Here is a 27,400-nt window from a genome sequence, read left to right as displayed (position 1 = left end):
GACTCCGAGGAAGGACCTATATCTAAACTATTCCAGATATGTTCAAGAAATCCCCTCTTTAAGGTCTCAAATGATGGACATTCCTCAGTTTTCCCAGGTAACACAATTTAGCCTGTAGCTGGCTGCACATTAAAAATAGGTCTCAAGATCTTCCCCAGTCTTCTTTATTACTGTTTGGTATGCATGTATCACATTCTTCTGGAAGGCAAAATGCATTACACGTTAACATTTTCATTTGGGCTGCTTTTATTCTTATCATTAATAGGTCTGGCCAGTCCCATTTTTTCTAATAATGGCTCTGGGATCGTGTGATTTAAGCTTTAATATGCTCCAACTCTTTTATTTGCTGCATTTTGTCTAGCCAAATTCTAATTGTAGGAGTCCCTTTTGTGAGTACCGTGATACACTTCCTATCGCCATTGTTTTAAAAACACAGGCCCTTTCAGAAGCATAAGTAGGAGGGGATCAGAAGAGGAAATGTCCGACAGTTGAATCAATTGCAGTAACTGAGACAATGAGCAATGATCTTTGCATATCAGACAACCACATGGACCTCGCTCAGTCTGAATCGACAGGTGAATAATATTCCAGAACTGAAGTAATTTTAAATGAAACATAGAGAGAATCAAACAGAACAATTCTGCATAGCGTTAATCTCCTGCAACTGCACAAAATCTGGCTACAAATCAAAAAGCAGAGTGAGGAGAAAGCTAGGATCCGTGAAGAGTTAGTTTTCCATGTGGCGAGATTAACAGAGTTCTCCAAAATTCACTCTTCTTAAATCAGTTGGTTCGATGTTTCCTTGGGATGACTGTAAAGAAGTGACAAAGGAAAGGCATAGCAAGTTGTAATTCTTACCTATCATCCAAGAAATACTCCAGTTATTGTAACCACCAGAAGAAGTCAAGTACGTTCTGGAGGGCCTCAGTAAAAATATCTGTTCAATGTGCCTCTGAGACAGAAAGCTCAAATTGTTAGCGCTTCTGGGACAGTTATCATTTGAAAAAGAAACTGGACAACTACATGAACAATAGCAATACAAGGAATTATAAAATCTAATGCTGAAAAAAATCCACAGGAGGCATTAAACCCGATGCTTCAGGATTTAGATGGTTCTAAATGTTGCTGGTAAGAAGGAAACCTGCTGGGGGGAATCAGGTATTTAGCACTGACTGGTTCTTACAGTAGTGTTTTGAACAGGATGAGCGACATACTAGTCCAATACGAGAATTTTCATGTTCCTAGAAAAAAAGAGATATCTTAGTAATTCTATGATCAACCTCAAGGTAACATCTTTTCCATTTTCATCAATATATCTGGCATAAAAGCATTTATGAGCCCTGATCACTGTATAGCCTCATTCACTAACATTTTACCTGCTGAGCTCTAAGTGTCAGCACCTGTGTGCTCCCCAAACACAGGAAGCTTTTCCTGGCTGTGTGCTTGACCCCATGAGGCTCTGTGTGCAAAGCCCCATAGAAAACAGCAGTACCCCTGCCTGCAGCATCTTTAGTCTAAGTTCCTGTACTGTCCTACAGATACAGCAACCATGATTTCTGTGAATCCTTAAGCTTTGCCTAGTTTATATTGGCCTAAAATGTGTCAGATAATTGAATTCTGTTGATTAACCTTCTTAGTCCTGTCAGTGAAATTTGAGTTTTGTTTAGTATCCAGCCAATTATTATCTCTGTTCAATAACAAAGTCAGGGGCCCAATGCAGCCTGGATGCTTGTTCAGCAGCCTCCCCAAGCTCTGTGAGAATCACTTTTATTAATGAATTCATGGTCGAGTGTCAAACAGGAAAGTATCAATTGGAGGGATTTTTTGTATTAAATTATTAAATATTCTTCATTAAACACCATTAAGATACTAAAATACTAAGTTGATTTTTCATGCCTTATGAATGCCTTTCACAGGCAGCAAGTCCACGAGTTACTGACTGTCTGCAGTACAGGGCAGAGGCTTTTTAAAAGGTTAAAGGAGAGTTCGGGTATTAGTTAACAAATTTGTCCTCTCCTATGTGTGACTGGGGAAATCATATTGGCAATATCAGTCATGGCATACCACTTGGCTTCCTTTGACTCCAGTTCATACTGAAGTTCTAGCATGTCCAGTATGGCAGCACTCAATGGTGGTGTGACTTCATTCAGGCCACGATAGTCTACTGTTAGTCTCTACTCTCCATTAGACTTTCACACTGGCCATATGGGGCTATTAAAGGGTGAGTGGGTCCTGCTGATCACTCCCTGACTCTCCAGACTACGGATCAGTTTATGGATGGGAATCAGGGAGTCTCGGTTGGTGCGATATTGCCGCCAGTGCACTGTTGTGGTCACGATTGCACTTGTTGTTCTTCGACTTTCAGCAACCCCACAACAGAAGGATCCTCTGAGAGACCAGGCAGGGTGGACAGCTGCTCAATTTCCTCAGTCTCCAAAGCAGCAATACCAAAAGCCCATCGGTACCCTTTTGGGTCTTTGAAGTACCCTCTCCTGAGGTAGTCCATGAAAATGATGCATGGGGCCTCTGGACCAATCACAATGGGGTGCTTTTGCCAGTCAGGCTGATTTCAGCCTCCAGTCTTTTACTCTGGAGTAAATCATGGGGAAATCATGGGGAAATATGTCATGGACTACTTGTAACAAAGACAGCAGGTGTGTTTTAAAGCTCAAATAAATATCCACCTTTGCAGTCTCTCAGCAGATCACAGCAGGCACATAAAAGCTTTCTGTCACTGCTTGTGAGCTGCTCATAACGGGCTCACAAACTTTCCCTCAAAACATTAGTTCAAGCTAAGGCTTATTAGCCAGAGCAAAAACAACTGTGTTGCCATGATCCACAGCTTTTAAGGAAATAAAAAAAAGTAGTTATAAATAACTACTTCTGAAGAGCAGCAAGTCATACATTTCAATTTTTCCTTTGTGTTCTTCCTTATAAACAAAATATCCCTAAAAATAATTGTGTTAAGAGTAAAGACATATGAGATATATGACTGCAACAAATAATGGCCTCTTGTAATAATATGGGAGTTTGGGGGCTTTTACATTCTTAGTATAATAAAGAAGATTGTGGGCTTTTTAAGGAGTGTAATGACATCTGAGAGGAGAGCATGAATTGCCATTGACATTTGAATCGCTCAGTCAATTATGTGCAGACATAATTCATAGTAACAGCTACACTGTCTTCTTCTGACCCTATCATGAGCAAAGAGGAGCTCAGGGAGCAGGAAAGTGCAGCCTCCTGCCCCTAAAGTCAGGGCTTGTGCCTCCGGCACAGCAGGAACAGCAGCAAGCAGGGACAGGGAGCAACATGGAACCAATAGGATGGGAAAGAGGTGGTAACACTGATTTGGTCAAGAGGTCAGATCCTTGCAGTTTTTCCCAACGGAAATCACTCCCTGAAACTTTTAAGTTTTTCTGTTCTTGTACTTTTCTGGTTTTCTAGTTAGACCTGCTACACCAGCTGCAGTGCTTATCTAAATGAAGGCTATTATGCTTTCTGTTGTGCTGCTCTCTTTTATCTGAAGCACCCGCCAAAATCACCATGTTAGAGTCTAACATAGAAAATAAATATCTGAAGGCAATAATGTCATATTGGAACGGATGCTTTCAGCAAAGGAATGCAGATTCAAAACTTAATTAAACTAGCCAGCAGAACCGTGACCGGCTCTCTTGCTGCCTGTCACAACAGGGGTGTCACAGAGGTAGAAGAGTACAAGAGTACAAGAGACTGGAGCAAGCTCTTTCCCACCAGCAATAAAAGTAAGGATACTGAAAGGATTACTGAAACTGGAACCAGGGAGTTGCTGACATGCACCACAGCATTATTGAGAAGGGAAGTGAGTAACACCAGGTCTCTGGCTGATGGAAAACTCTTTTGGCTCTTTGGGCTTGTTGGCTGATGGAATGCAAGACTCCTGAGCAGGTACTAAAAGACTGCCAGGGTACTTTCCACGCGCCCTTCCAAAAAAACTTTGAGTCTACCTTGGCCGTAGGTGAAACTGCTGCTATGGAAGAGCCCCAGCCACAATCCAAATGGGGAATTTCACTTTTTTCACTCTTCACTGGGCAACAGCTACAGATGTCAGCATGGTGTGAACCAGGGATGCTTTCATGGGTCCTAAAAGATGACAGGTCCTAAGTGCAAGGAAAAATGTGTAACGTTTCTGCTGCTTGGGAGCCACCAGGACAGAGATGTTAATTTTAAAAACCTGTTGCAGATGTTACACATTGCTAAACTAATGATTTGGCTATGAATTCAGTTTTTCAGCTCATAGAAATAACTTAACTATGTAGTCTTGCACTAACCAGCCTACCTCTCCTCCCTTCTGGGTAATGACATAAAGAGAATGTAGCCTTGAACATGTCAGCTCTGTAGCTCTGTCAGTCTTCTGGTCTGAATTTGAACATGTATCAGAGTGACAGGACAGTAAATGTCTGCCCTCCAACCAAGGCTGATCATGAGTTCAGAGATGAAAATATTTGGGCTCAATGCGCTTTGCACTTCGCAAGTGAGGATCTCCCACCATCAGCACATTCCCCTTGCAAGGCAGGTGCTGAACCCCTTAAAACACAGCTGGCATCCCTGAGAGGACTCATCCAGGCTGGAGCCCTCTCTGTGAGGCTGGAGATGCATGCTGCTGCTGGAGGGGCTATTGGGATGTCCCTGGGCTGCTGTCAAGCTGGTCACCCCAACACGGATGGCCATGGGGAATAAACCAGTTTGATGGCAGTCCAAGTACATCCTAGCAGCATCACAATGGGCTGCTCTGCTTAGACCATGTCTGCTATCCCTCCTATGCTCTCCCTCCGCCTCTCACACAGAAGCAGCAAGGACAGTAGGGATCGTGACAGATCCTGCTTAGCTCACTGTCAGTCTAAGAGCAGACAATGCTTCTCTGCTTTTATTACACTCCTTGCCATAGTGTGTCTTGGACTACAGATGTGAAGTAATTGCTGGAAACATTCATCCTGAATCTATAATGGCTAGTGCCTTGTGTAAGACAGCTGTTATTGCCTTCACCCTCAGTATGGATAGTCTCAACAGCAGGGGAACATCCTCCCATGCTGGTTCATTGGTGTGTGTCTAACTCTGTTTCTCTGGCATTCTTTTGGCTGTGCTGAGAGCAAGAGAGATGGCATGGAAAAGAGTCTGTGGTACAAAAGAGAAGAGGTTTTCTGATTCAGTGCCTCTGTCTTTGCTTTTGTCTGTTGCTATCACACAGTGATTGAGTTACAGCAGTGCAAAGGAGGCTGTGGGAACATCTCTGTCTGTTGGCAACAGACATGGAGAGGCTCCCCCAGCCAGAGTTACAGCAGTGACACAGGGCAGCAAAGTAGCCCTACACTTTTACAAGTCCAGGTAGGCTCTGCAGCAGCTTTTCTACACAAAACACCATTACTCACAGCCTTCCTGCCTTCATGATGCTACTGCACAACACCAAAGTTTTGCCTTTTCCTCTTAAATCTGATTTCATAGATTACATGGCTTGCTAGTGCCTATGTTAAAATATATTAAAGCAGCCTGATTTTCAAGAAGAAGTTTCTTGAAACTCTTTTGCAATTAGTAATCTTCCATTAGTCCTCATACAACTGAGGCACTAAAGATCCTAAGCTAACATGAAGATCCCACCTCACTCACAGTGTTTCTATGAAGTCAGTGATGTTTTGCACTTTAAAAGCACAAGCTATCTTCAACATGGAAAGAAAAGCAATTCTGTGAGCTGTTCTTTAGTTTTTCAGGTATAACTGGCAAGCTAGCAGCAAGCTACACTTGATGCTAAAAGCTACAGCAGATTGAGGCTATCATATGATTTATTTGGTAGGAGGCTTGCCAGGCTGGTCAAGGTTGCTTTAAACTAGATGTGTTGGTGGAGGGGGGCACTGTTTCATCCCAACACACCCAGTCAGTTGCCAGCACCTACAATAAATGCTTGGAGCGATGCAGAGATATTCCAGCCGCTCCAGCCAATGAGCCGGCTTCATTTGGAGCTCGGCTCAGATGCCTCTATACAAACACCCATAGCATGGGGAACAAACAAGAGGAATTAGAGATGTGTGCACGACTGCGGGAGTATGATATAGTAGGCATCACAGAAACATGGTGGGATGGCTCCTACGACTGGAGTGTTGGAATGGAAGGTTATAGGCTCTTTAGAAAAGACAGGCCTGGCAGGCGGGGAGGGGGAGTTGCTATTTATGTTAGGGATAGGCTGGAGAGTATGGAACTCTGTCTGGGGACAGGTGAGCAGTCGATAGAGAGTTTGTGGGTCAGGGTTAAAGGGATGCGATGGGAGACATTATTGTGGGGATCTGTTACAGACCGCCTGATCAAGACGAATCTGCGGATGAAGTGCTCTATAGGCAGATAGGAACAGCCTCATGCTCACAGGCCCTTGTTCTCATGGGAGACTTCAACCACCCTGACATCTGTTGGAGTGAAGGTACGGCCTGGCACAAGCAATCCAGGAGGTTCCTCGATTGTGTGGAAGGCAACTTCCTTCCGCAAGTAACAGAGGAGCCGACAAGGAGAGGTGCCGTGCTTGACCTCGTGCTCACCAACAGGGAAGGGCTCGTTGGAAATGTGACGCTCCAGGGCAGCCTTGGTTGCAGTGACCACGAGATGGTCGAATTCGAGATCCTCGGGACAATGAGAAGACCGTGCAGCAAGCTCACTGCCCTGGACTTCAAGAGAGCAGACTTTGGCCTCTTCAGGAGCTTGCTTAGTAAGGTTCCATGGGACACAGCCCTAGAGGGCAGGGGGGCCCAAGACTCTTGGTTGTTATTCAAGGATCACCTGCTCCAAGCTCAGGAGTGTTGCAACCCAAGTAGAAGGAAGTGCAGCAGGAGGGCCAGGAGACCTCCTTGGATGGATAAGGAGCTGCTCAGGAAAATTCAAAGGAAAAAAGAGGCTTATAGAAGGTGGAAGCAGGGACAGGTGGCCTGGGAAGAATACAGGGATGCTGTCTGGGAAGCTAGGGACCAGGTGAGGAAGGCTAAGGCCCAGTTAGAATTGAACTTGGCTGGGGATGTTAAGGATAACAGGAAGGGATTCTATAGGTACGTAGCGAGTAAAAGACAGACTAGGAACAATGTAGGCCCCCTTCGGAAGCTATCTGGAGAACTGGCTACCCAGGATCTGGAGAAGGCTGAGGTTCTTAATGACTTCTTTGCCTCAGTCTTCACTGGCAAAGTCTCTGACCGCACTACCCAAGTCTTGGAAGGCGAATGCAGGGACTGTGAGAATGAAGACCCTAGGCCCACTGTAGGAGAGGATCTGGTTCAAGACCATCTTAAAAACCTAAACGTACACAAGTCCATGGGACCTAACAAAATCCATCCGCGGGTCCTGAAGGAGCTGGCGAATGAAGTTGCTAAGCCACTGGCCATCATATTTGAAAAATCATGGCAGTCAGGTGAAGTTCCCGATGACTGGAAAAAGGGAAATATAATGCCCATTTTCAAGAAGGGGAAAATGGATGACCCAGGGAATTACAGACCAGTCAGTCTCACCTCTGTGCCTGGCAAACTCTTGGAGCAGATTCTCCTGGAAGGCATGCTAAGGTACATGAAAAACAAGGAGGTGATTGGTGACAGCCAGCATGGCTTCACTCAGGGGAAATCCTGCCTGACCAATTTGGTGGCCTTCTATGATGGGGCTACGGAACTGATGGACAGGGGCAGAGCAGTTGACGTCATCTACCTGGACTTGTGCAAAGCCTTTGACACTGTCCCACACGACATCCTTGTCTGCAAACTAGAGAGACATCAATTTGATGGGTGGACCACTCGGTGGATAAAGAACTGACTGGATGGCTGCACACAAAGAGTTGTGGCCAACGGCTCAATGTCCGGCTGGAGACCGGTAATGAGTGGTGTCCCTCAGGGATCGGTGTTGGGAGCGGTCTTATTCAACATCTTTGTTGGTGACATGGACAGTGGGATTGAGTGCGCCCTCAGCAAGTTTGCCGATGACACCAAGCTGTGTGGTTCGGTTGATACGCCGGAGGGAAGGAATGCCATCCAGAGGGACCTCGACACGCTTGTGAGGTGGGCTGATGCCAACCTCATGAAGTTTAACCATGCCAAGTGCAAGGTTCTACATCTGGGTCGGAGCAATCCCAGGCACAGCTACAGGTTGGGCAGAGAAGAGATTCAGAGCAGCCCTGCAGAGAAGGACTTGGGGGTGTTGATCGATGAGAACATGAACATGAGCCGGCTGCAGTGTGCACTCACAGCCCAGAAAGCCAACTGTATCCTGGGCTGCATCAAAAGGAGCGTGACCAGCAGGTCAAAGGAAATGATCCTGCCCCTCCACTCTGCTCTCGTGAGACCTCACTTGGAGTATTGTGTGCAGTTCTGGTGTCCTCAACATAAAAAGGACATGGAACCGTTGGAACAAGTCCAGAGGAGGGCCACGAGGATGATCAGGGGACTGGAGCACCTCCCGTATGGAGACAGGCTGAGAAAGTTGGGGCTGTTCAGCCTGGAGAAGAGAAGGCTGCGTGGAGACCTCATAGCAGCCTTCCAGTATCTGAAGGGGGCCTACAGGGATGCTGGGGAGGGACTATTCATCAGGGACTGTAGTGACAGGACAAGGGGTAACAGGTTCAAACTTAAACAGGGGAAGTTTAGATTGGATATAAGGAAGAAATTCTTTACTGTAAGGGTGGTGAGGCACTGGAATGGGTTGCCCAGGGAGGTTGTGAATGCTCCATCCCTGGCGGTGTTCAAGGCCAGGTTGGACGAGGCCTTGGGTGACATGGTTTAGTGTGGGGTGTCCCTGCCCATGGCAGGGGGGTTGGAACTAGGTGATCTTAAGGTCCTTTCCAACCCTAACTATTCTATGATTCTATGATTTAGGGCTTACTAGTTGTAGGGTAATGATCTGGAGGAAATCTGATTACCTGTTTTTCCAACACAGCAAAAGCAAGTAGCTGAATTCTGTAATGCTTATTTCAATAAGTTCTTTTCTGCTATATTTATTCTCACCTCCAGGCAAAATGAAGTCCTGGTTTCAATAGATCTTTTGAAAACAGCAGTATACATGTCAGATAATAAGAACAGAAAGTTGTCTACATATAGTTTTCTCCTGATCATCATTGCTTTAATAGCTGAATATTTTACCCTATCAATATAGTTATCCTGACAATTATCTGACAGGTATACAGTACAAATTAAAAGAGGAATTCAGTGTTATGTTATATTAGCTAAATATGGCTCCTTCAAGCCTTACCTGGCATCTTTATTACAAAACCAAACCTTTTTCTGCAAACTAAATACATGTGTTCTGAGCAAGTTTGTTGTAGAGATGATTGCTTCAGTAACTGAGAAGTAATAGGTTTCAGTGACACTCCTTTGTGATTCTGCATATATGTGTCAGTGCGTGCACAGAAATCTGTGTGTGAAAACAGAAAAAAACAAGATTCACTTTTTCTATTCTAATCCACCTCTGAATGATTTCACACTTCCTCCCATCTGCTTTCTCTCTGATTTGCTGTGACTCTCCAAGTTGGTGGGAACTTCTGACAATTTCTGAGATGTTGAGCTGCAGCTGAGGCAGCAGGATGGAAAAGTGCCATAAAGACTTTCAAAGACCTGGCTGATGAGAACAGAATGGTGACAAAGCAATTTTAAACACAAAGATGTGAAATTTTTACAGCAGAAAGATCCCAAAATCTTCTCAAAAAGCTTTTGCCATGTATTTACTGTGAGGGCGGTGAGGCACTGGAATGGGTTGCCCAAGGAAGTTGTGAATGCTCCATCCCTGGCATTGTTGAAAGCCAGGTTGGATGAAGTCTTGGGTGACATGGTTTAGTGTGAGGTGTCCCTGCCCATGGCAGCGGGGCTGAAACTAGATGGTCTTAAGGTCCTTTCCAACCCTAACTATTCTATGATTCTATGGTTTGCAGACTAAATACATGAATTGTTTTGACATTTTCACTTGTTATGTCAGGAGTGAGTAGAGCCTGGTGACATGGTCTAGTATGAGGCATCCCTGCCCATGGCAGGGATGTTGAATCTAGAACATCTTAAGGTTCTTTCCAACACTGACCATTCTATGATTCTATGAAAAAAGCATACTGTAGACCCATAGAACCACTTCGGAAGAGTGTAACCATCCCAAATTCAACTATGATCACAATACGAGAGACACATCTTCTGTATTTATAATGGCCTTGCAGCCAAAACAGAATACTTGAGCCTAAGGACTGTTGGTTCAGTGGCACAATGTCCATCAATGATGAAAGAAGAGAAAGACCTATCTGATCCTTGGTGCTGCCTTGTGCTTGGTAAACAGTGCATGGTCAATTTATATCAGGAGGATGCAAGAATCCTAAAGTTTTGGTATCTGATATTGCTAGGATTAAAACACTATTTATTCACTTGTTTTATATGACAGTACTATTATAAAAAACAAGCAAACCACTGTGGGGTTTTTTCTCCAGTTTTCCTGTGATGTAAGGTCTGATGATCTCCACCCAGGCTATCATAATTTTCTTGGCAGTACTTATCCCTCTCTCTTAGCTGCTCTGAATTTGTCCTACTCCAACATATGTGCTCTCCATCAGCTTTTTCATAGCTTCTTCACCATCTTTGTCAAGGGAAGTGAAGGGAAGGGAAGGGAAAGAATCCTTTAAGTACACCCCACAAAACATTTCCTGGGTTTAGCTTAGCACTATCTGTATACATTACCAAGGGAAATTTCTCACAATGAATTTTGATATACTGAAAAGAGGGAAAAAGAAAACAAGAAAAAAAAATAAAAGAAAAAACCTGTGGCACAGTCGCCATGGGAAGACCATGTCCTAGAGTGACACTCTTGAGGCTAATCTTCCCATATGTCCTCTTTAATAAGCACGATAAGAAATAATTGCAACCATTCCTGCTCAAGTCACATATGCTGGCAAAAATTATTTCACCAAAAGATCGTTCTTCTGTGCGAGTCCCCAGGCGTCTGTGCGAGGCCGTAAGGCAGCACTAACGCTCGCCCTCCAACATTCCTGCTCTCAAGAGTGTGGCATTCAAGTATGGAGTGGGCTGTGTTTTCTGGTATAACGAGTAAAGGTGACTCTTGCTGTTGCTGTAAATTAACCTGTCAGCACTAGCCAGAGAGCCACAGCCAATAAAAATAATGGCCCTGCTAGTGAAGAGCTGTTGACACAGCATTTCAAAAAGACAAGTTCATCACTTGGGGCTGCAAGGGCACCAAACGTTTTTGTTCTGGGTTTTTTCCAAGTTTGCTTGGAAAATGCAGGAAATTGGGGAACGTTCAGCATCATTTCCAGCCTCCTAGAGTGTTAGGGAGGGCATTGATAGCCTGAGGATTTTCAGCCCCAGAGGCCACCTGAGATGGTGAACTTAACTTGCATATCTATATTGCATGAGAAAATCAGTAGCCAGGAGGTTATATGCGTTGCTAAATTATTTTCAGCCATGATGTTTGTTACAGTGAATCTTCGGAACTGATGATTGAAAATTGAGCCCCAGTGTTCTCAGCCATTACAAAATTATAACATAAATTCATGCTCTCTGTTTTTGTTTCAGGACTCATGTATCTCCATATAGAAAGCATTGTCATCTTCTCTTTCTCTTGAAACTCCCCTTTGCTCCAGGATTAGAAATACAGGTAGACTTCAAAGTGGAAAAGCATAAGCACTTCTTTGTTCAGAGTGATTTCTGAGTAGACATGAGTCTTTAAAGCTGTTTGTATTCCCGCAAGTTGCATTACAAATACTATGAAGTGATTTTATAAGTATTGTTTCCAGTACTCAGGAACAATTCCTGCTGTGCTCCTCACCATCTTCAATTAAGCCAGTACACGCAGAGGTTCTCCCGCCGGCTGGATCAGGGCAGTCCCTTAACCAAAGCAAGCAAGTACAAAGGACAAAGGAGCCTGTAAGCAAGCTGTGTGGTGGAGTGTGGGAGGGAAAGAAATAATCCTCTCTGCCATGGTGGCTGGGACAGAAATTGCCTGTGGAGTGACTGGGACTCAATTCAGTCATTCTTGCTGTCCTGATGTTTCTGTGAGTCTTCCTGACACTTGACTGTATGGTCAGAGCACTGATGTTCAGGTGTTTTAGGCTCAGTCCCTCCTCGGGTAGAGACTATCTGAAATGCTGGATGAGAGAAGAAATCTTACATTAATGGGATGATTTCTTCTGTTTCCCCACCTGGTATCTGTGGGTTTTAAGGCCCAGGAGTGCCTCTCTCCCTGTGTTTATGCAGTGCCTGCCACAGGGACACCAGTGTCACTGACAGCCTGTATGGTAGTCCCAAAAAATAAGCAGATAGATCGATGTCCACATATGACTTTTCCTTTTTATCTTTTACCAACAGCTGCTAGCAAGCTCAGCTTTATCACTCTACACTGCCATCCTCCCTGGATAACTACCTGCTATGAGGTAGTAGTCTCCCACGTATTTCTGATGCTTTAGGTTTCCTTCACCAGAGTTTGTCAGACTCTCCACTACAGACAGAAATGCTGATTGGTCCATAGGCCGGAGATCTATTTCACAACTCATTAAATTTTTTATAATTTTATAATTTTTATAACTATTTGACTGCAAAAGATTAGCCTGATACTCACACAAAGTTCTACACGAGTGAGGTGTCATCTGTCACAGACATAAATGCAGTAACATGATTCCCATCTCAGAGAACCTGCTGTCTAACTACCTAACTCTTCATAAAAGTGCTAGCCCTTGTCTCTGCTAATCTGCAGTACAGTTTCCTAAAATGTTATTCAAATTCAGTGTTTTACTTAGAACCATTTTAATTGATTTTTTTTCTGAACCATGATCTGATTTTGGAGAACTTTAATTGAAGAAATCTGGAAATTAAAGGCTGAATTTACCAAGAAGTGACTTGAAAAACCTTGAGAATGTGTTGTGCCCTGAGCCTGCATCCTTAAAGAAGGTTCATTTGTTGCAGTATTTTCAAAGGGGACACAAATTCAACATTCCTCCTTGTGTCACTACCGCAGAGAACAACACACTTAAATCTGGGTCTTTTGCTTTTCAAGAGCTTGTCTCAACACTCAGAAAGGGTGGTCTGGAATGGAGCTCTCCCAGTATTTCTAACTGAAGCTTCATCACAATTTATAGAAAGTAATTAAAGTAATTAATTACCCATTCAGGCAAGCACTGTAGACACCAGAATACAAGAATGAGTTGTAGGGAAGGGATGTGCAACCATCTCCTTCTTCTCTGCATTGTGAAAGCCACTAAATCACCTCATGAATCAAGCTTTCCAAAATTCAATGTTTCCTTCTGAAAATGTCGAAATGAAACAGTCGGGAATTTCCAGAACTTTATTTGCTTGTTAGTTTTTGCATCAGCCAAAATTAGTTGTCCTGCTTGACCCAGTGTCAAAAGCCTGAACTTCTTTGGGTGAACGATTGATTTATTGGAGAAAACAGAACAATTGCGAAGTCCTGGTCTGTGCGACTTCCTTCTAAGCCAGGTCCAACAGCCAGGGAGCACAGCAGAGTCCGTAGTCCATCCCGCCTGGACATAACGAGCAGCCTCTGACCGGCAGCAGGAGGTCAGCTACTTGTGTGGCAGCATGTGGCATTTCTTCTTAATAAGAAAAGAAATCACCAAAGCAAAAACAGATGATAGAGAGTAGCCGTTGCTGAGATACTACAAACACGAAAACAATCCTTGGGCTTTGTGCTGTTGTTATTTTTCTTTAATGAGGACTGTGGGTGGGATGCCCTGGCGCCTCTTCAGTGCATCCAGCCTAGAAAAAGAGCTCTTTCGTACCCTGATCAGCTTGACAAAGCGACAGGAGTGGTACCTCCTGAGCAACCCAGCTCACAGCTGGGGAGTATTCCTCTGCTTTGAAGGTTTCTGTTGCTGACATCAGAATAAAATATGAAACCCCTGTCTCTTCTCCTGGATCAAATCCTGCAGTTCTGCTCCCACAAGAAGAAGCTTCTGCCAAGGACTTGGCAGGCTTTCCAAAGCTCAGCGGTTGAGTGACAAGGAATAGGGAAGGGCACTGAACTAGGGCTAGCAATGATTTTTTAGTTTATTATAAGGTATTAAAAACTATACAGAAGATGTCCTCACAGGCGCAAATCATCTCAATTGTAAGCTGATGGTAGAGTGCATAAAATCTCATCTTGAGGACAAGCCAAACCATACCACATCAGTCACAGGCTTTTTGGGAACGCTTGCAGAATATTTTCCTGCAGTCTTCAAACCCCATGTTTGTCCGCTATGAGAGATGTTCAACAAAATGTAATGATACCAGTGGGAAGGAGATACAAAGTTGTCCCAAGAAACATCTTCAGGCTACAATCTCTGTATCCAAGTATCCCCCTACTTCAAGAAGATTCATTCTAATTTTTTGCCAGCTGCAATTTCACTTAGACATGAGTTTAACAGTTCTGCTGCCTCTAGACCTCCATGCCTACTTCTTTGTACAAAACTGGCCCTGTTACTGGAAAAGAAAAACGAGATGGTTATTTGAGATTCCAGCTGGACACCGAATGGATTGTTCTTCTCCACGATACAAACCCAGCCTCATGGGAGCCCACAGAAAAGAGAGCAGCATTGTTTTGTCACTCCTCCTGTGCACTGGGGCACTGCTACTTCTTGTGTGTCTTTCTCATATACTGCCCTGATGCCTTATGGATTTTATTCCTTTTTTTAATATGTGATGAAAGGATAGAGTATTTTTATGCCTAGCTCAGGAGAGGAACTGCACGGAGTAAAGGCTGCTTTCCTTGCCAAACATCAGATTGAATGTGAAGGTCTGTATCTGCTCCTTTGGAGTCCTGCAGTGCCTGTGTAGACTGCTTCCTCTTCCTTATAGCTCAGTAAAAATTCTTGCTATTGCTGCCACTTACTCCTTTCCTTACAAGTCAGTGTACAAAAAGTACTAACTTCAAACACTAATGAATGTACCTTTATGTTTGAGGGAAAAGCTAGAACAATGTGGCTGACCAGACTAGCCGGCAGCTCACAGGCAGCTGCTGCCAAACAAGGTGCAAGGGGGGAAAACTGAAGTGCCCGCCAAATGCGTCACTCTGGGTGCCAGCTCAAAGGGCACGTGGTTTCCCACAGACTTGTGTTTCAAAGCTGGTGTCCAGAGAGGAGTAAAGTTTCTTCCTTGAAAGCTCTGTCTCCAGTGGATTCTCAGATGTCTACTAGGACTGTGCTCCCTCAACATTTCTCTCAGCTGGGGTGATATTTTTATAGGTTTTTCTGACTTCATGAAGCTTGCAGGAATATCATTATTACCTTGGTGTCCAGCTCTATTTGACTTGCCAGTCAGTCTGAAAGATACTGAGAGATGCAAACATGAACAAACACACGCATAACATAGAGCGATATGTTGGGAGACTTATTTCCTAGAAAACCCCCCTAGTAAGTAAAACAGAACCACAGGTAATGTCATTGGCAGTAGCGTCAGCAATCTCCTTACCTGTCAGGGTGCTGAGGGCACCCACAGGCCTTACAGGCCCCAGACAGCCTCCTTTGGGGCTACCCCTACCCTGCCCACAGCTCAGGACCTTATTTCGATTCAGTCAGTCACTGCCCCAGAGGCACTGTAGCAATGCTGGTTTCCAGCCCTATCTCTTGGATGGACTGGACCTATGCTGTAGACAGACTGTGTCTTGGATGTAACACTGCAGCTTGTCTCCAGTGCCACCTCTAGCCCTGGATAGACTTTGGACCCATGCAGTTGGCTTGCCCCATCTCCTCTTGCTTCTGACAGAAGCACCTGGATGGTCTCTGGCCCTGGTTTGTCACTTGCCATATCAGGCTCTGTCGATAAATGCTGTCACCGCTCGCACATCTGCCCACCATGATCAGACGTGTGGGACAGCACCCATTTCTGAGGGCATGACCTATACCAGGGTCCCTCTTGGCTCTGATGTTACCTCCCAAACAACAAAACACATGGTGGAGCTATGAAATTTATTGTAAGAGTTGCATTAAAATAGAAGTGTAAAACCATATGAAGTACACTTATGCAACCTTTCAGTAGATAATTTGGGACTCACAGACTTGTGACTAGTGTCACAAGCTTTTAGGGGAGGAGAGAAAGGGCAAAAATGAGCAATGCTATCTCTGCTTGTCAAGGATCAAGAAAATGAGAGATTAAAATGACAGAAACAGTCTCTAGGGAGTTGAGGATGGAAGCTGAAGGGTGCTAAAGGGTGGCACGAGGAAGTGTCAAGTGCCACTGAGGGAGTGTTTGTTATCTCAGCCCTGTTCTGGGTAAACATGAAGAGGGACAAGTCAGAGCTCTAGCAGCAGTGTGTCTGGAACTAGGGTAGATACGTAAGTTAAGGCTGCTACCACTCCAAGAAGCACAAGGAGTGGTTACATGTGAGGATAGTGTGGTATTCTTTGGATGATCAGAAGCCAAACTGCGTTGGGATCCTGCAGTGCACTCATACTCCAGTACTGAAGGTGATAAACATCATATTTGATTTTGTTGCATTGAAATAACTGAATTATTGTTTAATTTTCTCAATCATTGTGCAAACATTTGGCTAAATGTCCTCTTTAGTGCATTATCACATTTTGCAGTCTGTTCTTTGATGCTTTATACGCACATCCTTCAACACAAGTTGAAAGTTTTGTCCTCTGTGTCAAAATCCTCTGTAAGACCTATCAAGGTTACTTGTGGACCAAGCCTAAAGGACAATGGCTTCCTGTGACAGGTTCATTCCTGGGGACAATGGAGCTGTCAGGATCCATGAGTCCAAGCCTGGTGCCCTGCCTCAGCAGCCAGCCTTCAGCTGCAGCACATGCTCATCAAAGACAGCAGGAAGACTCAGATATCAACATCCACAGCCTTTGAAAAGAAAATGTAGAAACACAGGGTACCATTAATCCTCCATCCACTTAGAGCTCAGAACTAAAAACACTCAAGAAAATTTCTCTCAAAAAAAGGAGCTGGAGGAACGTGCAGAAATCTCCTTCTGTTCTTGGTTTTTTACAAGTTGATGAGCTATTCAAAAAATGACATGATGAGCACAGTATAAGAAGCCAGAAAATGACTGTCAGGTGATTTTCACAGAATCACAACCAGATCCTGCCTTTCTTTTTGAAAAAGAATTGCTGCTGTCATTACCTAGAGATGACGAAGGAAATCTGTTCATTTGTGTTTCTAACTGCAAATGTAGGAAGAAAGGCTAAAAATTTGTCATATTCCTTACTTGACATAATACAGAAAATAATAAAAAGTAATTAATCTTTATCATAAAGGCATTCAGCTTGCACTTACAGACGTTTTTATCCAACCAGCCAGGTACTTTCTAGTATACATCTTGATGATTGAGTCCTTTTCCTTTTGGTGCTCTCAAGCTGCAAAAGTCCAAATATCTCCTTCATGCAGCAGGACTATTGTTGAGTCCCAATGCTCCAGTGAACAGACAACTGAAACATGTGAGCACCTGTTTGTTCCTATTGTCTTCCTTCCTAGTGTAGTGCAGAATCGTGAGCTTAAAGCAACTCTGTTTTATGCTGAAAAAACATGTTCACCATTTCTCACCCCAAATCAGTGTTTTACTGTGTAATTTCGTTCTCTTTTTCCTGCCAGAGCAAACTAGGAATGCTTATAGCAGGCTCTCTATCTCTGTTGTGTGTCCTTTCAAACCAGCATGTCAGGAGGATTATTTTTTTTTGTGAAATCTTCAGCTTCAGTGCTTCTTTAGTTATATTTTTTATGTATGTGTTTGACTGTTTTCTATGTAACACATAAGCACCATACCTTCCAGTACTACTTTAAGCAAACCATAGCCTTGAGGCTGGGAACTCTGTAAGTACAACTGCAGTTCCCAGTTCAGCACCCAGAGCAGCCAAAAACAAATACTTCAGCTTCTGTGCTTTCACAGGCTTGAAGACCTCTGATCAGGAAAGCATTTATGGATGCATTTAATTAGAAACACATGCTAAAAATATGGATGTCAATTACACTAACTTCAATGCAACTTAATTGAAAATGTGCTTAAATATTTCCTGTTTGAGGCCTAAAAGAACAAGAAGACAATTATTCAAAATATAGGACATTTCATTGTGTGGAATCTTGAAGGATTTTATGTGCTGCATATGCTGGTATTATTTATCCCTGAAAGGCGGCTGCTTCTAAGGTGGAACATTTTGTAAGCTATGAGAACAAACAGGGACACTGCAACAGCTACAGACAATGAGTATATCATGCCCAAATAAAACCACTGTAGGAAAATAGACGAGAACATAATTTCTCAGCTTGAAATTTAGAGGAGACACTAACTGTTACAAAAAGCCTTATTGGAGCTCTGACAATGAGCATGGAGGTCTGAAACCCTTAGCTTCATGCCAGGACATTGATTCATTCCTTACTCCTGGGGAAGATTGACCTCTTTCGTTAACAAACTACCAGGAGAGCATTATCCTTTGTACAGCACTTAGTCTTCCTGCAAGGTGTCCTGTAGCAAAGCCACACTTAGCTTGCAAGAGTGTCACAGGCTGGCTGCCGTGGACCTACGGAAAAGGCTGCCTAGCAATTTGGGAAGTGTCATACAAAGTTTTGTCACTGCTTTCTTGCTGTTGCTGTTACCTCCCACTTAGGACACTTAATCCTTTCCATTTATTTCTAAAAACCACTCTGCGCCATCATTTCTTCAACGGTGCTTAAAAATTGATAGCATGATATGTGCTTTGCCTTACACATAGTATCTGTCTCGTCTGCTTTCAGCAGCATGTGTAGCAGCTGCACAGAAACACAGCCCAATGCATGTGAGAGGTTCATGGGAATGCAAGGGGCACTGACAGGGCTAAGGGCATGTGCCACCCTTCTCGCACACACAGGCTGCAATGCTTTAGCTGTTGCATAGTAAAGCCTCTGGATACAGCTGCATTCACTAGAGAAGTAGTTTTGGCAGTATACCTCTTTCCTCCATGGCCAGGATATAATGATGTCAACCACCTTTATACTGCTTACTTATATTCACAGTAGATCCTGTGGAAGAACATTCATGCTGTTTCTTTTAAATTCACTTTTATAACTACCACCATACTACAGTTAAAAAACCCGTATGTCTTACATCTTCAGCTGAAAACAACCTGATTGCATGATCACCACACAAATTTGTTCTGGAACATATGTGCAAACAGTGTCAGTCTAGAAATATGAAAAAAATAAAAATAATTAACACCATTTAGAGTTAAGAAGAACCTCATTTCTCCTCAATATTCTCTCAGTTTGGTTTTCTTCTATTGCTTGATGCCCTCTTTGAGGAGTGATACAAAAGATTTTTTAAAAGGACATTTGCAGTAGATTAGTCTATGATGTGAATTAATCCCAGTCTGTGTTCTTTAAACATTCAACATGTTAGAATTTACAAGGCAGCTATGAAGTAATCATTCAAAATAGATCTCTACATGGCTGAAATTATAATGCTATGGCATATACATACCAGTAGACATAAAAGGCAACAAAGAAGCATACTTTGATTACATTAGTAGTAAGAGGATGGGAAAAGAGCTTGACCACCGGCACCATTGGATCACACAGGCAAAGGCAAAATATTAAATCTTTGCATTCATCATTCTTCAAGACAAAGTTTGCATGCAGTCACACAATTAACACAGCCTACACTAGAACTCAGCTCTCAGGCTAAGAGGAAGACAGAGAATATTTAGGACAGTTGTTTGTCAAGTTGTTTTCCAAACCAGCTTCCTGATTAATTCTATCTTAGAGTGTTTAAGAACAAGCTGAAACCACCTTGGAGGTTCACAGGACTTAGGCAGGCAAGTGCAGAATGGACATTCATTCCACCCAGTACAGATCATCTGAAAGTCATTCATTATTAATAACCCCCATTGCACAGTCATTGGAGACAAGTGTCTTCTCCAGAAGGTGATTTTCTCATCCTAAGATGGTTCCTAAAATGACTCTCTTGTGGCACCCATCTCTCCCATAATTACAGAGGGAACCTTGATAACTATTTTAAATTGGACATCTAATGCTCACATCATGTAAGCTGAATTGCACTTATATCTTCAGGAAAAGGAGAAGTTATGGGATTGTAGGGCAGTCATGTTATCTTTAATGTGGGAAAAATACTAAATTGAAGAATTAAATAAACTCTTCATAAGTCACTGAAAGATAATGAGGAAAGGAGTCCAGCCAACATGGATTTGTCAAAGCCTCTGTGTTTCAAACCTTTCTGAAGAGTACTGTGGCTACTGGGTACAGGCGGCTGTGGGGCAGGTTTTCCCAATCTATCCCAGTATTTCATATTGCACCTATAATAAGACTAAAAACTGTATTATTCAAGTGCTCTAACCAAGGAGCAATTTGTGAATGGTTCGCAACAGCAGCTGGATGTGCAAGGAGACCTTTTGGCAATAGGGGACTCCCTGGTGCCCACTTGGGCAGTGTTCTCTGTCACCACAGTGCCACGGCCAGAGGCTAGGAGCAGAGAGAGCCGTGCTCAGGTAGCCGGAGGACAGTGTTAATCCTGCTGCTGCAATGCCTCCTCTCAGACACAGAGATCAGCCAGCCAGCTCTATTTCACCCTCACCGTGGGCTTTGGCTACAGAAACTAAACTCACTGTTTGGCTGCCATGAGAAACAGCTCAGGCACAGCAGTGGATGGGGTGAGGCCACTGAGAGCTGATACAAAGGGAGAGAAAAGTGTGATACTTCTGCCAGGGGAGGGTGTGAGAGTGGTGTCATAGGAAAAGCCTTTTTATGCAGCAAGCATACTGTCTCTTATTCAGACTTCCCCTGAGTAACAGCTGCCCATAATTGTTCTCTTCTTCTTAGTCCTTTGATATTGTACGTTCTGAAACCACCTCTGAGCAACTGTTCCTCTGTTCCTGACCCATCACCACGTTTTCTGGAAGGTTAGGTGTGTGAGGTGCAGACCGCTGTGCATGTCTGCTGTGGGAATCACCCACCAGGACCGGCCCTGCAGGGTGTACCAGGCAGCAAAGTCTCAGACGCTCTCCACACCCAGGGACATAAGGAACTGCAGGCACTCAGAGAATTTTGCTAGTGGGAATGCAGAATTCAGGTTCTTTTAGCCTCCATCAGCCTCTGCATGACAGTCCTATGCAGCTACCTTACAAGCAGATGTCTTTACTTTCGCACACACAGTAAAAAACAGATAACAGGGCAAATGCTTCAAAGCCAAGTATAAAACTACCTATAAAGAGATGTGGATGAAATAAAATATGTATGAACAAATACCTATATTTTAACCTACCATCACATTGCTACTGATCTTACTTAGAATATGTATTACCAAAATACATTTTAATATAGAGTCAGATCCTCTGCTGGTTGAGATCGGCTGGCTGCATGATCCCTGATGTATTTTCAGCAAAATTGCTGTAACTGACATTTTGTCAGGCTGACTCATTGCTGTTCCTCTGTGTTCCTGTGCCACCGCCCTCCTTGTGAGGTCTGAGGAGTATCTCTGCAGGGTAGCAGAGACACAGAACCCAGGGCAGTGGTGCACCCAGCATGGTGTGCTCTCAAAACACTAGTGCAATCCCATGCAACCTCCTCTGGATAGATGTGGAAGCAGTAGCTTAAAGAATTGCATAGAACTGAAAATAACTGTTTTCAAATGTGTCTTACTGGTGCTGTATGACCATACAGGCACTGGTTCTGGACCTGTCAACTACCACAGGTCAAGGTCTCTGCACTCAGGGTCTCTGTAAAATTTCACACTTGGCTCTGGCTCAGCTAACCCATCTTTGATGTTTCCATTCCCACAAGGTGGATGTTCTCTGAGCCTCTGTATTTGGTAGTGATGAGTAAGAAATTGGGAGCAGAAGAATATGCTGCCTAACAAACATGCAGCATTAGCACAAATAATACTAGTTCAAACAAGGCAACATCCCCTAGACTCAGCTGTTCTGCAGGCTCACCGCAAGGCAGCCTTCAAACTCCAGACGGCAGTTCAAAACTTAGCGTGTTCTGAAAATGTTATGGTGCCATACAGCATGGTGAGATGCTGGTCCACATTAGGCTCAAAGGCACAAGTGAAGAAAAACAGTAGATCCGTTATCTGAGATGAGGGGTAATGCTGCTGTTTACTGAAGCAAGTCGTGTCATCCTCACTGACTCTGCCTGTCTTCCAGCTCTGCCTATCTTCCAAAGAGGCAAAATACAGCTGTTCAGCTGCTCTTTAGGTTATGCAGGGGTTTGCAGCTCCACCCTCCTATACATCTTTTTCTCCTCTTCTAGCTGTCTCAGTCATAACCACGAAAGCAAAACCAAACCAATAGCAGGAATTATAATGATGGCAACATGCAACATGCAGAACTGTAATTTGTTCTTTAGCCAAGCAGTTAAGCTGTATTGGGCTGGACGTTGGACTTGCCCATAGACAAGGTGTGATGGACCAGGTTACTAGGTGTTGCAGTGTACCATCCGCAGAGAACAAGCCAAACGGTTAAAGCCTCTTTGGTATGGAGGACGATGGCTGAAGTATAAATATGGGGAGGCCTGGCAAATTGATTATATCACACTCCCACCAACCCGCCAAGGCAAGCGCCATGTGCTTACCATGGTGGAAGCAACCACTGGATGGCTGGAAACATACGCTGTGCCCCATGCCACTGCCCGGAACACTATCCTGGGCCTTGAGAACCAGATTTTGTGGGGACATGGCACCCCAGAGAGAACTGAGTCAGACAATGGGACTCATTTCCGGAATAACCTTATAGACACTTGGGCCAAAGAGCATGGCATTGAGTGGGTATATCACATCCCCTACCATGCACCAGCCTCTGGGAAAATCGAACGGTATAACGGGCTGTTAAAAACTACACTGAGAGCAATGGGTGGGGGAACTTTCAAGCATGGGGATACTCACTTACCAAAGGCCACCTGGTTGGTCAACACCAGAGGATCTGCCAACAGGGCCGGCCCAGCACAGTCAGAACTTTTACATATTGTAGAGGGGGACAAAGTTCCTGTGGTGCACATGAAGAATTTGCTGGGGAAGACAGTCTGGGTTATTCCTGCTTCAGGTAAAGGCAAACCCACTCGTGGGATTGCTTTTGCTCAGGGACCTGGATATACTTGGTGGGTAATGCAGGAAGATAGGGAAGTCCGATGCATACCTCAAGGGGATTTGATTTTAGGGGAAAACAGACAATGAACTCAATTGTACGCTGTTGCCTGCTATAGCCCATCAACTAGAAGTCTGCAGGGCACCAATCACTGGCCCTGACTTCCCTCCAACCATCATCCCAACAGAGAATGAACTTTGATAGAACCGGATGAGTTCTACAGTAAAGGAATGATCAGCATCAGCAGACAACGATCCAACACTGCACACAGCCTCTCCTGCCCTGAAAGACTGTTACAAGAGATGGAGCCCAACATCATGGCTTTTCTTGTCTTCATAGCCCTCAGATGGGGCAGAATGCATGAGGGTTATATTTTGGCCAGTCATGGTGCAGTGCAGTTTGCAGCGTCCCATAAGATAACGCTCAAAGTACAGCAGAGGTAACTTGCTTCCAGGATGCTGCGTGTTTTAATTTCATTTTTTAGATTTTTATAGACCACATAATTTTCCCACAAGGTAAAACAGATGTAATAAAGTTTCAGCACTTGCCTTTGTGAAGGGATTTCACTCTCATAAATTCAGTGCAATGTCAGGTCAAACATTCCCTGGGGAAAACAGGGCATAGATTACAGTCAATGCCATGAATGGCACACGCAGACCTATGGCTATACCTCCAGCATTTATTTTGAATGTATGACACCTTGAACTTCAAAGAATAGTTCATTACAGTAGATACAAGAATGAACAAGGAAGAGGACAGTGAAATACCACATTCACTTCTGCAGTTATTAGATACAGAGCCAGCAGTGTTTTCCCACATGATTATAGAAACGAGGAAGTTTTTGTAAGCTTAAAGGTGGTGAAGAAGCATAGTTACATCTCATTATACACTGAAGAATGGGAAGGATAGTTTTTCTACTAGCTGTGAGTTTTTCCTAGCAGAAAATGAGGTTTTCCTTTTCTTTACCAGAAAATGGTTAAGTTAAAAAATAAATATAGAGAAAATATAGATGTGCATGTATAATCTTATATATATCTTCCATGTAGCTTTAAAGAACTTCCACTTTAGCACCTTGCCATCACTGGGGAAGTACTCTGTATTTTTACATTCCAGACAAACCCTCCCAACATCTTCCCTGTACTTTGATGGAAAAAATCCAGTGCTTCTAGAAATAATGCATGTTCTTATCCCGTGAGCTTCCTGCCCACTTGAACTTCTAGTAAAAGCTGCAGGTTCTTCTCTAAAATGAGTAAATCTTGACAGTTCACTAGTTTCTCCTATTCTTGAAAGTACTGCAAGAACTCAGCAGTTTAAACAGGGATTAATAGTAGTTTTTAAATCTATTTTCCCAGTTCTGATAGGGAGGCAACAGTGCCAGAGAACTTCAGAAATAAAATGCTGTAAAGATGGCTGAAAAGTGGCAAGTAAAACCAACAGAATGTGATCAGCACCAGGGATACAGGACATTGCACCAGTCAGGCAATAGGGACTTTAGCCCCTCCAGGGCTGATTTAACAGAGACAAAATTTACTGTGGCACAGAGAGCACCCTCACTCCATGGAGGCAGCAGAAAGCAGTCAGCAGGTCCTGTCTGAGCTGCTGAGGGGGCAGGAAGGGAGAGGAAATAAGAGAATCAGTGTCTTTTCTGTAATGCTGCCTCTTTCCACTTCTGATCTTTGGCTATTTTGTGAAGTTTCACCCCAACAGAAGGCAATGATTTAGAAGGGCAGAAGGCTGTCCTGAGGCCAGTGTCAGCAGTCCCTGAGATAAGCCCTGGGAATCTGTACTGGGAACACACTGCACTGAGCAGCCTCAGAACGACAGAGACTTCCTAAGCACACCCCAGCTGCACTGCCACCACTCTGCGGCTGGCCACCCTCTGAGTCCCATGTGTCTTTTAGGTGTTAGCATCTGTGGGGTTGTCTTGTGATAAATACCAGGATTGGTTTAAGATGAATACAGAAACATGGAGAAAATCAGTGTTCCTCCCCAAGGACTGTTCCCCACATTATTTCTCTCATTCAGGTACACCAAGACTGTAGAAACAAAGTCTTTAGAACAGGATGGAGAATGCAATCATGAACTTAGGCCAGAAAAAAAAAGGTCTAGTGAAATATAGTGGATAAGGTAAATAGAGACCCACTCCTCTGACATCTTTCTACGGCCCTCGGTAGAGATCTCTCTCTAGCTCCCTCTTTCTTAGAAGTGGAGATTGTCCCATAGCCATACCAGGTCCACCACCTCTCACAGACCACATCAATGCAGGGCAGTAGCCCAGATTTCTCCTGGCAGGTCTGTCCGTTGCTGTTGGGGATCCAGCTTGCTTAGACTACTGTGGGAGCATCACTCCCTTACTCAGTGTCCCTGTCTCCTTGAGGGCTAGAAGAGGGAATGAAGGTAGTGCTGTGATGCCTGTCACTGCAAGATCCTCCCTATCATCACCCATACTAGCATTCAGTCCATTGCAAGACCCCAGAGATGGGGCCTTCTGCAGCAACCTTGCACAGGAAGTCTTGAACTATGGACATCAAGTCTTTGCTACAATATAACACTCATTAAACTCCCAAAGTGCAAATACAACTTTGATAAACTACTTCTTACATTTCTGTTTTGCAGATGAAGTTTTGCCTGACAGTGCTTTACTCTTTTCAATAGAGAGTCAATTGCTTTTTTTGTCCCTAAAGCTTGTGGCGATGGGGTTGCAGGTACTTTACTGACAGCAATATTATAGCAATCCCTAACACCATGATATAAGGATAGATGTTGGAGTCTCAATCAAACCTGAAAATATTATCTTATGTTATGCATCTTGGCAGTCTTTTCATTCCTGGTTTGGTTGTAAGCCATACCTTTACAATGATCACAATGATCACAAAGCCAGAACTAAAACCTGTGGAGGGAACTCAGTCTTCACAAAATCAGGTTTGCTCAACCCCTTTACAGCATAGCTTATGGAGCATGACCCAATTTCTCCATTATAGCAGTAGTGATACTTGAAAGCACTTGGTAGCCGTGTTGTCAGCCTGTAGAAAGAAGTACTGCTTTCAATTCCAACAACTCCTTATGCTTCCAGAGAAAAGAACTTCATCCTTGCCTTTTTCCATTAGAAATGTGTAGCATCCTGTATTCAGGCATACTTAAGATGGAGCACTGGAAAAGAAGAATGGGAGAAAGAATGAGCCACATGTTGCAGCTGTATAGCCACACTTAAGGCATTACAAGAAGGCACTTGGGTGTTTCTCACCGCAAGTGATATGTAAAAATCTATGTCAAACCAATGATGCTGAATCCAGGCAGCCACTGAACACTGCCAGCCTGCAGACCATCAGGAACCCTTGTCATCAAGTTCTTAATTCAAAACATCATACTGGTGAAATAGTTCCATAGGCCAGCTCCAGATGACAAGTAGTCCACACTTGGTTTGTAAATCAGTGAGTGGCATAAGAAAAATGTTAGCTTCCTATTCATAGCTTTTCACATTCTTTATTTCTTAATCACAGAATTTTAAAGACAGACACTCTGTGGGGTTATCCTCATTAAACAAAACCACCAGCAGGTCTCCCTGTGCAGCCAGAAGAGTGGAATTCAAAAGAGATTCCATCCTTAATTATGGCTGAGTGCTCTGCACACACTTATCTGGGAGACGGAGAAACAGATCTGCATTCCTAAAAAAACAAAAACGGTATTTCAGTACCTTGCTGCTCACATACAAATGCAACTGTAACCTTATGCTTTTATACTTCTTACCTATCATATCTTTTTGAGGTTCCTAAACATTGAAAATACAATCCTTAGGTCAAAATCCATTGTCTTTGTTGCAGCTACATACTGTTTGAAATACGAGAGACCTGAAGCCCATCCAGACTTCTACTGACATTGTTTTTCTGAGCATGGACCAAACCTTGCCATAACTCAAGTGAAGTTTAAGGCATAGTGGTGCTGAACAAAAATAGTTTCCTCCAATAGTTTGCACAATGTGACTATACATAAGACAGAGATCAAATCAGACAGTAAAGGGATTGGTAAGGAAGATACAGCCGTAGCCAAAGTTTCAAGCAACTGACAAAGACCATCAGGGTTTTGCAATAGAGAATAACCATGTGTTTTTCAGTGATGTCAAAGATGAAAGAGATTATTATAATTTTCAGCTGTTACTAGTGCAAGACATTTCACAAACTCATTTCAGCCAAGAAAAGAACCTACGTGCCAAACAATCCCATACAGAGCTTCCCATGAACATTTATATACGACTATCAGAAGCACAACATCAGATTATCAAATATAGATGATAACTGCATTTACCGCTGGATATAAGACTCTGTAAATATGCTATGTGTTTGGAACAGCCAATCAAAGATAAGG

Source organism: Psittacula echo, assembly GCF_963264785.1.
Source record: "Psittacula echo genome assembly, chromosome: 4".
Taxonomy (NCBI): Eukaryota; Metazoa; Chordata; class Aves; order Psittaciformes; family Psittacidae; genus Psittacula; species Psittacula echo.
This window is presented reverse-complemented; position numbering follows the sequence as displayed.